This window comes from Macaca mulatta, chromosome 15, assembly GCF_049350105.2.
Source record: "Macaca mulatta isolate MMU2019108-1 chromosome 15, T2T-MMU8v2.0, whole genome shotgun sequence".
In the NCBI taxonomy this organism is placed as follows: Eukaryota; Metazoa; Chordata; class Mammalia; order Primates; family Cercopithecidae; genus Macaca; species Macaca mulatta.
In genome coordinates, this window is record NC_133420.1 from 21,834,882 (window position 1) to 21,848,606 (window position 13,725).

General features: G+C 35.4%; 1 protein-coding gene across 2 annotated transcripts in view; it reads right to left on the reverse strand.

Moving 5' to 3' along the window:
• PBX3 (PBX homeobox 3) overlaps positions 1-13,725 on the reverse strand; it is a 226,731-nt gene that overhangs the window by 68,275 nt on the left and 144,731 nt on the right. The window lies entirely within an intron of this gene.

Consider the following 13,725-nt stretch of genomic DNA (forward strand, 5'->3'; position numbering starts at 1 on the left):
TGAAAACAATGGCCAGTTATCTGATAAAATACATTCCACATTCAGCACATTGCTTGGTGGATGTGCCTCTGTTTAAAAGGTATCAAGTCATATTTTGGGAATTAGTATTACGATATAAATAATACAATAAGTGTACGCAACTAGGACAAAACTCATTTGCTTTCACTACATCTCTTTGTGGTTTGTTTGGGTGTAAAGCCACCTGCCTATAGAAGCTACACTGTGAATGAGCTGAACATCAGCAGTTTATCCTAGGGTCATCTGCACTACATACAATTATGCTGGGGTCACCTGGGTTATATAGGAAGCCTGAAGTTTTAAACTGTCATTAGAATATTGCGGCCTGATTTTAACAATACAGCAGTGCTTCTAATGATCTTAAAGGTAATTCACTATTCAGACCCCAAGCAAAAGATGCAAATGTAGCACTGAAAGCTCCTTATTAAATACCCACAGGCTACATCTCTGTACAATAAGTGGTCCAGGTCTTTTTAGAACATACTAATTAGATGAACAGAGAATCAGAAAAATGCAAAACCAGGTCATGCAGCAAAAAATGGTGAAGTGTTAAAAAAAAAAAAAATGGCGGGGTGCGGGGGGGAGGGGTGTTTAAGAATGAGAAAGGCATACCAAATAATTCCATCCTATCATTATTAAAAAATTATCTACAATAAGAAGGCAAAATAAATCATGTCAGGTCACTATTTGACTCACCCAAATTAGGGTGGATATTACTATTAAAGTTAAGTTTTAAGTTTATTGTCAGAGATATGCTTAACTGATGATACAATACTATGAATAATACATTAAGCAAAAGCCCAATTTAAAATTAAATTTGCCTTGGGTTATCTCCCATTACTATAAACATTCAGAATTATTCTGGTTTATAAATGAAAGCCAATATCAAGAAAATACTTTTGGGGGGCTCTTTAATAGTTACGTATACAGAGTTGCTAAACCAATATCAACACAGTTTTACAAAAAACAATGCCTCCAATTCTCAATTACTTCTAGACAAGCACATATAGATTTAATAGGAAATATTACCTTTGTCACTTAAGATGTACCAAAATTCAAATAATTTATTTTCACATGAAGTGTTTGGACAAATTGTCTTCTCTTTTTAAAAATGAAGACTCCTCGTTCTAATCTTAACTTTGCAGAAACTGCAGAGTGAAGGAGAGTCTATATTATGTTCTGGCAAATGAGGCATTCAAATCTTCGCCAGCTGACCAAAAGGCTGTAAGACTATCAACTGCATTTTGAAGCTGTCTGATTTGTGCTCTACTCCCCTCTCTTCATGTACCTACCCTCTGACAACAACCTCCCCTGCCTGTGGGTGAGCTCTCTCTCCTCCCCCCTCCCCCTACCACCTCCATCATCTAAAGAATGTGAAGTACACAATAAGGGAGAAAACAAACTAGGCATATGACATAAAAGCCTATCATCTCATAAGTTTTTTGGAAAACAATTAGCTTCCTTAGAAGCACTGCAGCAGCATTCCTTTCAACACCATAGATGTTTCTTTTACCAAACGACTTATTGGAGAAAAATACCTCCTGATGTCAAAATGAGTTTCTGAGAGTTGTTTTTGTTTTTGTTTTCATACTCATCAGTTCCAAATTCAATCGTTTCTATTTTATTACTTGTGTGTTCTTCCAAAAGATTTAATGTTTTGCATAAATTTAGCCATCTAGTTTAAACAATAAATTTGTACTCATTTAAAAAATTGTACTTATATGCTTTAAACAACTTTAACATTCAATATAAAATAACTGTAATAAAAACAATCATGAATATCCAAAAGAATGTACTAAATCAATCTGCTACAACTTGAATTTATAAAACAGAGGAGTAGACTAGAGGTTCAGCATTCTGTATCTTCACTTCTTATCTGCTCTGTTATTTGGTTGTACAGCCTTGGGCAAGTCATGCCACCCCTGAGTCTAATTTCCCTCATCTATCAAATGAGAGGACTGAGCTATGTTCCATAGGTTCCTGAACCAGTTCAGAATTTAGTCAGGACTCTCTGACATTGTAACTACAAACTATAATAAGTGGCCTAATGATTCTGAAATGGGCCCTAAAATTCAAAAGGCCCTTAAGCTTTCTTTTACTATTTTTTCAGAAGATGGGATCCTGCTACATTGTCCAGGCTGAACACCAAAAACATATTTTATTTACTCCCTAAAGCAAATGGGAATCATTATTACACTAAATTCCCTAAAACATAGGGTGTATCACAATCCAAAGGAGACTGTGAAAATTTCTGGGAAAAGTTTGCTCTTCTATCAGAATCAGGCTCTGCTAGGGAAGAGAGGTAGAGGTGGGGAGAGGTTGGGAGACAGTAACCTTACTGGTGAGAACAGTAGCTTCCAACTGATAAATTTTATTCTAAAAGTGCAAAACCACTGCTTCATGAGCTCAAATCTGTTTTTTCTAGCTTAGAGACCACAGGTCCAAAGAACTAAAGGGCAGCAGGAACCTCATTATCGATTCCATCATAATTATTTACTGTTGACTTGAGGCTCAAGTTAGAATTCTTATGTATAGATTACTGTATTTAAATAGCCATATTAGTTAAAGAAGGATGTATTTTGTAGTATATTGGGTAATTCTTCAATTACAGTAAGTCACATTAATATCTTAATTATTATAAGAATGACTAAGTGAAAGTATACTTTAAATTTTATTAAAACAGTCCTTAATTAGGGCTTAGTTAAGTTGGCTAGTGGTAAATATATATTCACGTAGTTTAAGATCTTTACAGGATGCTATGTGAATGATAATTCTGGCCATGTCTAATACAGAGTAAACATGCACTTCTATGGAAAACTCCCATAAACTTTGATGCTGTTTCTCACTGCAATCCAATACTTTTAAATCAGATGCCCTCAAATAGCAGTTTTCCCTATATAAACTAGAAGTACAATAAATTTTAGTATGTGGTTTTTTTAGACATGTGAATACATTTTGCTGGTATGTGTGACGTTTTAGAATGGTTTAGTCTTCTAACTAATTTGTTGAGAATGATGTAAATATTTTAAAGAAAAATTGTAAGTAACATTGGCTAGAATGAGATAATAGTGATAATTTTGAGAATCCAGAAAAGGCTTCATCAATTCACACTCAGATCATTTGCCAATCCAAAATGTACCCTATTTTTTCTGGTACTCTTAATAAGTTCTTCAGTTTGATTGGATGGCATAACAAGCAAACTATCTTATGAATGTTTTTTGCCCTCAAGAAGCTATTCTAAATGAATTAGTCTTCCACAAATTAATGAATTCATATTTTAAGATGCATTTGCAAAATGTCCTATCATTCCAATGCTAATCTGCAACCTAGTTAAGAAATGTTAGCCTAACAGGGAAAAAATTCTAATGTGAATGAATGTCATGTTTGCACAGAAAAAAAAAAAAAAAAAAAAGACATGCAAATATAAAGCCCATATGTACTGGCTTTGACAAGACACTGTATTTAAGTGATTTTATTATGCATATTATTTCCAAAAGTCAATAGCATTTAGATATATATTTAACTATTGAAACCTTTTAAACAATGATTACATTTTTAAAATCACATTAAATTACATGTAATTTCTTGAAATCAATTATAGAGGAAAAGGAAAGGAAACAGTTAATATACTAATTACAGTAATTAAGAGTTGCCAATTTAATTATAGCTGGGATATGAATGCTCTAACATTTGTTAGAGTGTAAAAAACAAACCTTTAATGCAGAGACTTTGTTCACAAACATCTAACGGAGACCTCCTCTACCTCACTCTGCTTCTCTGCTGACACAACAGCAATGGGTTCAGATTGAAGAACTTGTCAGCAATCAGGCAGGAGGAGGCTAATTAGCTTGCAGGTTAATGAGTGTGATGGCTCTTGACAGCATTTTGTTACAGCCTCTTCTGTATTTAAACAATAAATGATTACTTATATACAGTTGAGACATCCTAACCATAATAGCCAAACACACATTTAGTTTTACAAGTATCAAATCAATTCCTTTGTTTCTATATCAAAAATATAAAATTTGCATTAGTTACAACTCTATCACATTATCACAATATGCTGGAAGGAAAATGGGCATTTTTAAAAAGGCAATAAATATACTTTATGTAGAGGTATGCCCTTTGAGTTGAAAATTTCCATTGTAAGGATGCCTGCTAGGCAACATAATTGGGCTGCTGAATGATAATTTAAATATGGCAGCTTTTTTGAAATGAGCAAGAACTTTCCCTTAAAAAAATTCAACGAAGATTTTTGTCTTAATTTTTTTATTCTAGGTTTCTCTCTGTGAAATAGGTACATAAGGCACACACAGAGGAATCTCTCTGCTTACCTTGTCGGTTACTAGGGATTTGAAAACAGGTGGTGAATTAAGGAAATAGCTCTATTGAGAGATTAACCCATTTCATCAGCCAGTGGAGAAGGAAATAAGAACATTTTTACAGCATCTCTATAATCCATATATTTAGTGGTAACAGAAATGCCTTAATAAAAGCACTAAGAAAGGGAATAAGTGAGTATTTTGAAGCAGTTTGATTTACTTTGTAAAGTAGCAAGTATTAAAATCTAAGTAGTGTGATTTTTATTTACATGAGAGGAAAATGATATGTGTCCAGGAAAACCTTATCTGAGAATTAAACTGAACTTTAAGTGCATAATATCAAGAGAAGGTTATTTCAATTTAATATTCAGTGTTCCCTAGAAATTTGAACACAGACATAGAAGAAACACCTGCTGAGATTCACACTGCTTTCTAAATTATTTTGTATGCATGAAAATATTATTTGTGTATGTTCTTACTGCTGTATGATGAACATTTGAATAAAATAGAAAAGTAATAAAATTTCAAATAAGTACAGCTCTAATGCTCTTCTTTTTATGTTTAAGAATAAAAAGTATTATATCTATCACAATTATGGTAGCCAATAAATAACTTACATCAAAAAGCTTTAGTAGACCTGGACAGATTTAGTGGATGAAAAAGGAAACTAGTATAAAAACCAAAAGTTTGTTGTAGCGCTAAAAGCTCCAGGTGTACTGAGTGCCTATAATTTCCAAGGGGTGAAAGAAAATGCAAGTTTAAATTCTGTGGTAGTTTGTCACTTTCTTTGGGTTATTTGGAATAACAAATCCTTAGGGTCAAAATACCAATACTTTAAAATTTTTACATCAACTGTGTGCTACTTACACATCTGAATCCTGTAAACAGTATATATAAATAGTGTGTGAAAATAGGTTTCTCTATTATGTGTACATTCTTAAATAACATAGTATTAATTAGCTTACAGGTATGTCTTATCACACATACATGCAGCCTACTGCACATTATTATCATTTATATCCTTAAGCCAGTTAACACAAATCTGTAAGCCCCAAAGGTCACAATGCTGTGCCAAATCTAGGTGGATGTATAAATACAAACTTTTCTTAAGTTCTAACACAATTAAATTTTAGAGAATCAGAATTTTCTCTGAATTATATGATGAATCCCAACCAAGTGACTTTTTTGAGGAGACTGACACCTACCCAAAATCACGACCCATTCTGCCTTTAAATGAGAATATTCCTCAGTCTGAAAAATTATTTATAGAGATTTTTTACTACCCTTGTATACTGCAATGTTATTTCCTTTCCCACACACTAGCAAAGTCCATTTTCACAACTGCTATAAAGCGGCATGTTCACAGCTAGTAAAACAACTCAATAAATAGCCTCACGAAGCTATAGCTGTCTCATATCCTTTCCTCAATAAAAACAGAGGTGAACTGCTTATTTTCAGCAGCACACTATAAGAAGACAGAAGCATTATGACTGCTCATACATTCTGACTATCATTTGCCACAAGCTATATCTGTCAGCATTAAATAAAGCTGCATTATAAATGTAAACAAAACACCCACATCTACAAAATGAGCTGTCCGCCATGGCTGTAGGCATGAATTGAACCCGCTTATTGACTCAGGTTGCTCTTTTTATTTATTCTTCTACAAAGACATGCATTTACTTTACCCTACAAGCACACTAGGTTTCAGAAAAACTAGTCTTGTGCTAGAGCAAAAAAAAGGCACATGTTAACACATGCATATCTTAATAGGAATAACATTATGTGGGCAAACAGAGACCAACTGTTAAAAAACGGATTTATTTTAAAAGGTTATCCTAGATGAAAACACTAAATCATAAATAATCTATGGACTCAGTTCTCTAAGTATATATTTATAAACTACAACAAAGTAATTTACTGTCAAAAACAACAGAATTTATTTTCAAATATTTAATGGAAGTGAGTATTTAATGAATGATGCTCACACAGTTGTCCCACCCTCCATGGCTTGGGTATCCACTGACAAAGTAAATAAGCGAATATTCAGGATATCCAATCATGCAGGGTATAAAATTAATTCAAGCTGCCAACAAAAAATAGTTTCTGTAAAAAATGAATATACCATTTGCAAAATGTCTTTTGTACTTTTTCAAGTGTTTTATGCTTTGTGCAACTATATGTAGCCATGGTGATATATAATAGAAACAGGTAACAAAAACTGTGAGCTTAAAAACATTTTGCCAGCTTTACTTTTTTTTTTTTTTTAAATCTGAGGAGTTAATAGATCACTCTGAACCTACTGCAGTAAGTTTGTATCTCACTTAGAATGTTTCGAAAAAGTAAGGAGGAGGCCCTTTCTCTTTATTATTGTTCTATGATAGGCCATAATGCTAGGGAAGTGCACATCTGAAATACAGATACAACTGGATTCCTAAGCGTGAATATTCTAACAGGTGTGCTGCACATCAAGATTTTAGTCTATTTTCAGGCTTATTCTGAAAAGGACTGTCATCATGCCAAATCATGACAAATGAAGTTATGTTCTGAAGACATTCATTACAGACAGAGAGCCAGACTATACATATAAGCCACCAACGCACATGCATTACAATAAAAATGAAATACAGCATTCTTTCAAACAACCACATGGGGCTCTTCTGTGTATTTGATCAAATAATTTCTCAATTAGTTTTCTCCACTAAACACTGATTGCTTTGGCCTCGTGTAGGCAGAGCCATAGAACTTGATTAAAAATAAGCCTGGGCAGCCAGAAGCCACTGGATAGATTTCCAGATGACAGAAGATCTGAAGATATGCAGAGACCAAGTACTCCAAAGAGTTTAGTCTTTATTCATCACCTGTTGAGCAACTCAAGAACCCCTAAGAGGTCTGAAAGTTTATACCTTTGTCTCTAAGTGCAAAAGAATCCACAGATTAAAGTCTCAATTTTAAAAGCAAAAGTAAAATGCAACAGTTAAAATATTAACATATACTGTCACAACTTATTCTTATGTAGGACATCATTCCCTATGAAAGGGAAAGCATAAATGTTCTTTTGCTTCTCACTATTGGCATAGATTGATATTAATTATTACTGCTTTTCCTTTCTAAAATAAGCTTGTTAACAAGAAGTACAGGATTGCTTACAGCTGCTATCCATTGGGTAGGTTGCATCATTGTTTATGATGTTTACAGAAAAAAGGGAAATCAGTACAAAGAAATAGTATGGAGTAATTAATGTATTGTAGTGTAGTAATTTCCACTTTCTACCTCCATTTAAATAAAATAAAGCTTTATAATGCTAGCGTAAATCAGGGGGAGCCACAGGGGAGCACAGCGAGGCAAAGACATTAAAGCCAAACCAAAGCCCTTCTTCACCCAAGCTACTATTATTATTACTTGTGCAAAGCAAATACTCAGCCTCCAACCCTAAATCATTTCAATTCCTATTTCCAAGTATAATTTAATCTTTTTCAGCGACACTTGATGCTTACTTCATCACAGCATAATGACAGATTAAAAAGTTGTTGAATTAAATATTAAAGAGGACTTCAGGCAGTTCTGCATTTTTAAGGAATAACACAGATTGGGGATGAAATGAGAAGCCCAAATGCATATTTTATACCAAAAGGAAAGAATACATATATTTTTCCTTCAGGCCACCTACTTTGTAATAAAACACAGGGCAGGTTTTTATTTAGTGCATAAAAATGTGAAATAGTATCATAAGCTTCATATCACTATAATCTGGCACCATACAATGATGTCAAAGCTAATGATACCATGTAAGAATATGATTTTTTTGGTATCTTATTTGAATATTTTTAAAATAAGTATATTCATAATTTATCACTTCTGCTTTCTGATTTTAAAAATTAACTTATTTTGGAAATTTATCTTGGAGATAAAAATCTCACAGATGATAGCATCAAAAGCAAACCATTATGTAAATGATATTATGATACAAACTGTTCTGAGTGGGTACAAAGAAAGTTGATCCATAGTTGTAAATACAGTTCCAATCAAAATGCTGATTGAGGCCGGGAGTGGTGGCTCACACCTCTAATCCCAGCACTTTGGGAGGCCGTGGCGGGCAGATCACTTGAGGTCAGGAGTTCGAGATCAACCTGACCAACATAACAAAACCCCATGTCTACTAAAAAAACATATAAAACTTAGCCGGGCATGGTATGCGCCTGTAATCCCAGCTATTTGGGAGGCTGAGGCAGGAGAATCACTTGAATCTGGGAGACGGAGGTTGCAGTGAAGCAAGATCACGCCAATGCACTCCAGTCTTGGGGACAGAGTGAGACTCCGTCTCAAAAAAATTAAAATTAAATTAAATTAAAATAAAATAAAATAAAATGCTGATTGAACTGGTAGGCCTAATTTTGGAAGCTCCCTTTACATATGGGTAAAATTAAAGATGAAATGCACATAATAGTAGTCCCTAAACTCTTAAATAGAATAGAAACAGAGTCAAAATACAAAATTCTGAGACTACAAACTTAGGATATGAATAGATAATGATACATAGATACACGTGGTTAAAATTCCAAGGGCTCATGGTTAAATGGCTACATTTGGTATATGTTTTAAATTTTGTCATTTTTAAAGAACAGAGATGTTTTACCTAAGGCTTAAAAGAAAACAAACTTTTGAATTTTTGTTTCATTGTGGGTTCAAGCAATGTAGTAGGAGAAAAAAATGAACTCTATAAACATTTTATTCTATTTGTGTAACATCAAATTGCAATCTTTTGTACATCCATACATTTTTACACAATGGCTGTAAGTGCCTAAGTACTTTCTTCTCCGCTTTTTCATTTCATATACCTGTTACCAATACTGCCTATTTGATTGAACCTCATGGAACTGCCATTTTCTAAGTCACAAATGGTCAGAAACCAACTTCTAATGATTCAGCATTCATTTTAGATAGTTGCATCTTTACATATTTCACTTGAGAAAATAAATGGTTATCTATAATAGTAAATTGTAAGTACTTAAAAGTGACTTTTAAAATACGTATTATATGGAAAGATCAATGTTTTCCTCATAGGCCAAGGAAACAAATGTCATTTGTTTTTGAAAATAGTTCATTTTTGGAACAAGTGCACAGTACAAATGTCAGAAAAGAGTATTAAACATTTTAAAAGTAATACATGTTATCTATTTCATACATAGAAAGAAAGAAAAAGATAAAGGTACTAGACTGGGTTCTTCAGAAATTACGACTTTGGCTAGGATAGAGCTAAATGTCATCATGGTTGGCAACTACACATGGCCTTGAAAGGATGGCCTAGTTCCTTTTGGAAAAATTTTCAGTGTGATTGCTCCTGGCCAAATGTGACAGGATTTACTCATGAAATGCTGTGCACACAATCCTTTATTTTAAAGTAAAGCACAAAATATTACCATGGAATTGTTTTGTCAATCTAAAAAGGGGCAAGGCTTTTAAAAATTTCTTTTTTTAATCTTTTCAAATCTCAGTGCTCTGTTGTTCTGCTGTCTCAGATACTTGGCTAGTCATTCCCTGCAAACATACAATTCCAGTCCCACAAAATTAGATGTACACACTACATTGTAGAAATACTGCACAATAATCTTTGTGATATTCTTTAAAAGTACAAAAAGAACAGAGAAAGCACATTTATTCTCCCTACCATTCCCAATATTTCTTGACTAGAGCCAAGTCACTGGGGGTGGGATGGGGGAAGGCAGTGGCCACAACAGCAATTTTTCTATGGTGTCCGTATTTTAAATCCTGGAAAGAGCAATAATTTTGGTTTTCTGGAATGTTTTCCAACCAGTAATAATGAGGTAATAATTTCCCATCACCTAGGACATAGTAGGTACTCAAAAAATGTTTGGACATTTAAATTCTCTGTGGAATTCCCTTTGGAATTCAGTCTCTCATTGAAAAACACAGTCATTAAGTTAGAATACTTCAGAGCCAATTACGGTGGGAAAACCTCCCAGAAGATGTTTCATACTTATGGTGAAGGGTTTTTTTTTCTCAACCACCATTGTTTTGGAGCTGCTTGGGAATTTTTTCCTATCTGTTGAAAATGTTCACATGGTGATTATGCAGTCGTCCTCTGAGAAACCGAAGTCGGCAGCAGCCCAGATGTTTGAAATCAAGAAAATGCATCCTCAACCGTTGCCAGGCCTCAAATCAAGTTTCTGGTTTGGACTGGAAAAGCACTAACTTTGGGACCACAGAGACGTTCTGACTCGCAGTGGGTGCTGACTACAGGGCACAAGGCCGGCGGCCAGCCCGCTAGGGTCAGCTGCTACCGCTGGGCGCAGCCGGGGCCGCCGGCGCGGGGGACCGCTCGGGGCGCTCTGCCCCGCGGCTTTCGGGGCGCGCCGGGCAGCGCGACCGCGGGCGGGCTTCGGGCGCGCCCATTGTTCTCGCGGCGCGGAGCCGCGGAGCCGCGGAGCGGCGGGCGGCGATCTGGCTCCCCCTCCCGCGTTCGCGCCGGGAGGCCCCGCGGCCCGGCCCCGCTCCCCGCCGCGGCGCGCCCCCGCCCCGCTGGCTGACAGCGAATTCTCACCGCCCTGACTGCATAATTAATGTAAATGGAGCAGCCTCCGTGTCATGTGCGGGCTCTTTGGGTTTACTTTTGTGCGACACTTACACAGGAATATTAACTAGAAAAAGCAGCATCACAACAGGGGTGGAAAATCAGCCTGTCAGGGACTCATTGCAAATGCCACGGAGAGCGGAGCGGCTTCAAGATTGTTTCATCAAGGTGATTGAGAACAAAAACTACTGAGGAAAGAAAATTCGAGCTTAAACTGAGCTCCCATACATCCATTATTTATCGCTCTAGATCTTTTAGGAACGAGATTTCTAACACATCTTTATGCAGAACTCGGGACTGGAGGAAAGGGGCGAGGCCGCTGCGTGTGTGCACTGCCAGGCGAGCCGTGGCTCGGCCCGTGCGTGTGCAAGCGTCCCTGCTCCCCATGTGTGCAGACGCCCTTCAACAGCCCACAGCCAGAGAGGGAAAGGCCTGGGCCAGGAGACACCTCTCCACGGGTCAGTGAGTTATTCCAAGAAACCGTGGGGAATGTGGGCGATCCCACACTTAACTGAAATTAAGGCCTACGTTCCTGGGGATGATAAGAGCCTTGCAATAAGGTGCCTGGTGTATAGGGCTGTTATCCACTTCCAAATTACGTTAAGGCCATTTTATTGTAATACGTGGTCACTGACTTTTCCCTTTCATAACCTGCTGTGGGTGAGAATACCTAAAAGTCAAAATAAAGACTAAATTCCCAAAGCATATTTTACACCCAAAAATGTACATATTTGGAAAAAACATTTTCACTTCATACTCATAATCATCCAGAATATTCCATATTGGATGTGTCCTCTTTTCCAAAGGAGCTGAAAAGGTGACTTCCCAAATCTGAATGCAGCCTGACCTAAATTAGCACCCAATCCTGCTTACACTGTCCAGTCCAGACTAGTATATTGGCCTGCCATAAAAATTATTTTTAAAATCAAGAATTTATATCTCAAATATAAACAGTTACTAGAATTCATTTAGACTAAAACAGGGCATTATACATTTATGAACAAATTAATTGCCAGTTTTGTTAATGCTGTTTTTATAATGAGTAAGTAAACAGGTCCAAAACTTTACTAATATTAAGTTTTTACACAATTTAGGAGAGGAAATACATTAGAAAACAAACAGCCAAAAAAAAAAAAAAAAAATTCAACAAGAAAAAAAGACTATGGTTGCAAATTTTAACTCCAGAGTGTGTTTGGTGTTAAGGAACCAAAAAAAAAAAAAAAAAAAAAGAAAGAAAGAAAGAAAAGAAAAAGAATGAAAGAAAAGAAATATCAAATCGTATCCCTCTCAAAACATGTCATCAAGTGAGAGTGTCTGTTTTCTGGTAAAGCGTGTATGCTGCCTCTCTTCTACAGCAGAGTGACTTAATCCTGAATGTTCTCAAGGAATTCCTCCACACAAAGGGTCAATTGTATGCTACAGAATAACCTTACACGTATTTGTCTACTGAATGATTGAGAGCTAAATCCATCTGCATGTCTTTACTGGCTTAATTAAATATAGGTACAATAACTGAAAATAATTCAGTACACTACACGACAGAACAGATCAAAATGGACATGCCGATCAAAAGGTTTACTTTAGACAGGAAGCAGCCCGTCAGACCATTATTACAAATTAAAGGTATTATATTCAAGTCATTTTTAATCTCTTAAAAATGAATAACCCACATTAAATCATTTTTCTCCACAGAGGTAACATTTCTTTTATGTCTAAATGCACATATTCCTCACCATGCTTCAGTTCTTTTACTAGTGGTAGACGTCTATCATGTATACCTATCATGTAAGTCAACATTTCCACCAAGTTTGGATTCCTCTCTCTTTATATGATATAACTGACTCATCACACATTTGCACTTAAAAAATGAGAATTCACAAGCTGATTATGCACAGTAATCTATCTCCTGAACCTCATTTTACTGCACTAAAATTCTTATTGGCATTTTGTAGTTAATAACTTCTATATTAACAAATGCTGCTTTATGTCCAGACACTATGCTTGATAAATATGAGATAAATTTACCCTTACTTTCTAATAACAACTAAATTAGCTTTCTAATTCTGGAACTTTTTACTTTTAAGAACTTAAAATCTCATGTATATCAATTTTACTGTTTTTAAAAAGATACCAAATTAAGGATCAATACACAAAAAAACAAAAACACACAGAAAAGTCCCTTGAGATACTCATGTGAAACCTGGAGCTCATTGATTTTGTTCTTGATAATATGTTGTTAAATTGGCAAACATGCTGACCTTGTGTGCAAAGGCAGAATCGTGCATACGCAACATAAAGTTAAAAAAAACAGCTTCAAAATGACTGTTTAAAACTGTAGGCTACAAAACCTTAAAATACAGACAAGCATTCCATAGTTTATTTTAAATTGGCAACCACAATTTAACAAGCTATTCTAACAAATGATTAGCATAGCATGTGCTTTTCTTTAGCCATCAATTATGACACAGGGTAATGCAGGGCACAACTTAAGTGTCAAATTACAATATGCTATACAAAACCACTTTGCAACACAGCTTTCTGTTTGCTTAGCAATTACTACAGAGCACTCTGTTTTTCATGAAAGGAATTGGTCAGAACTGTTTATAAGAATTACCACAAATGTTTATATATTTATATTATAAAGAATTAGTTGACAATTTTATAAAATTTCTCTTCAACAATTTAATAAAATGGCCGGGTTATTTATCTTGTGTTGGTTGAAAGCTGTGCGTACAACCAAAATGGTCTGGGTTGTCTTCTTCTTAAAATGAGATTCATCTATGATACGTGACA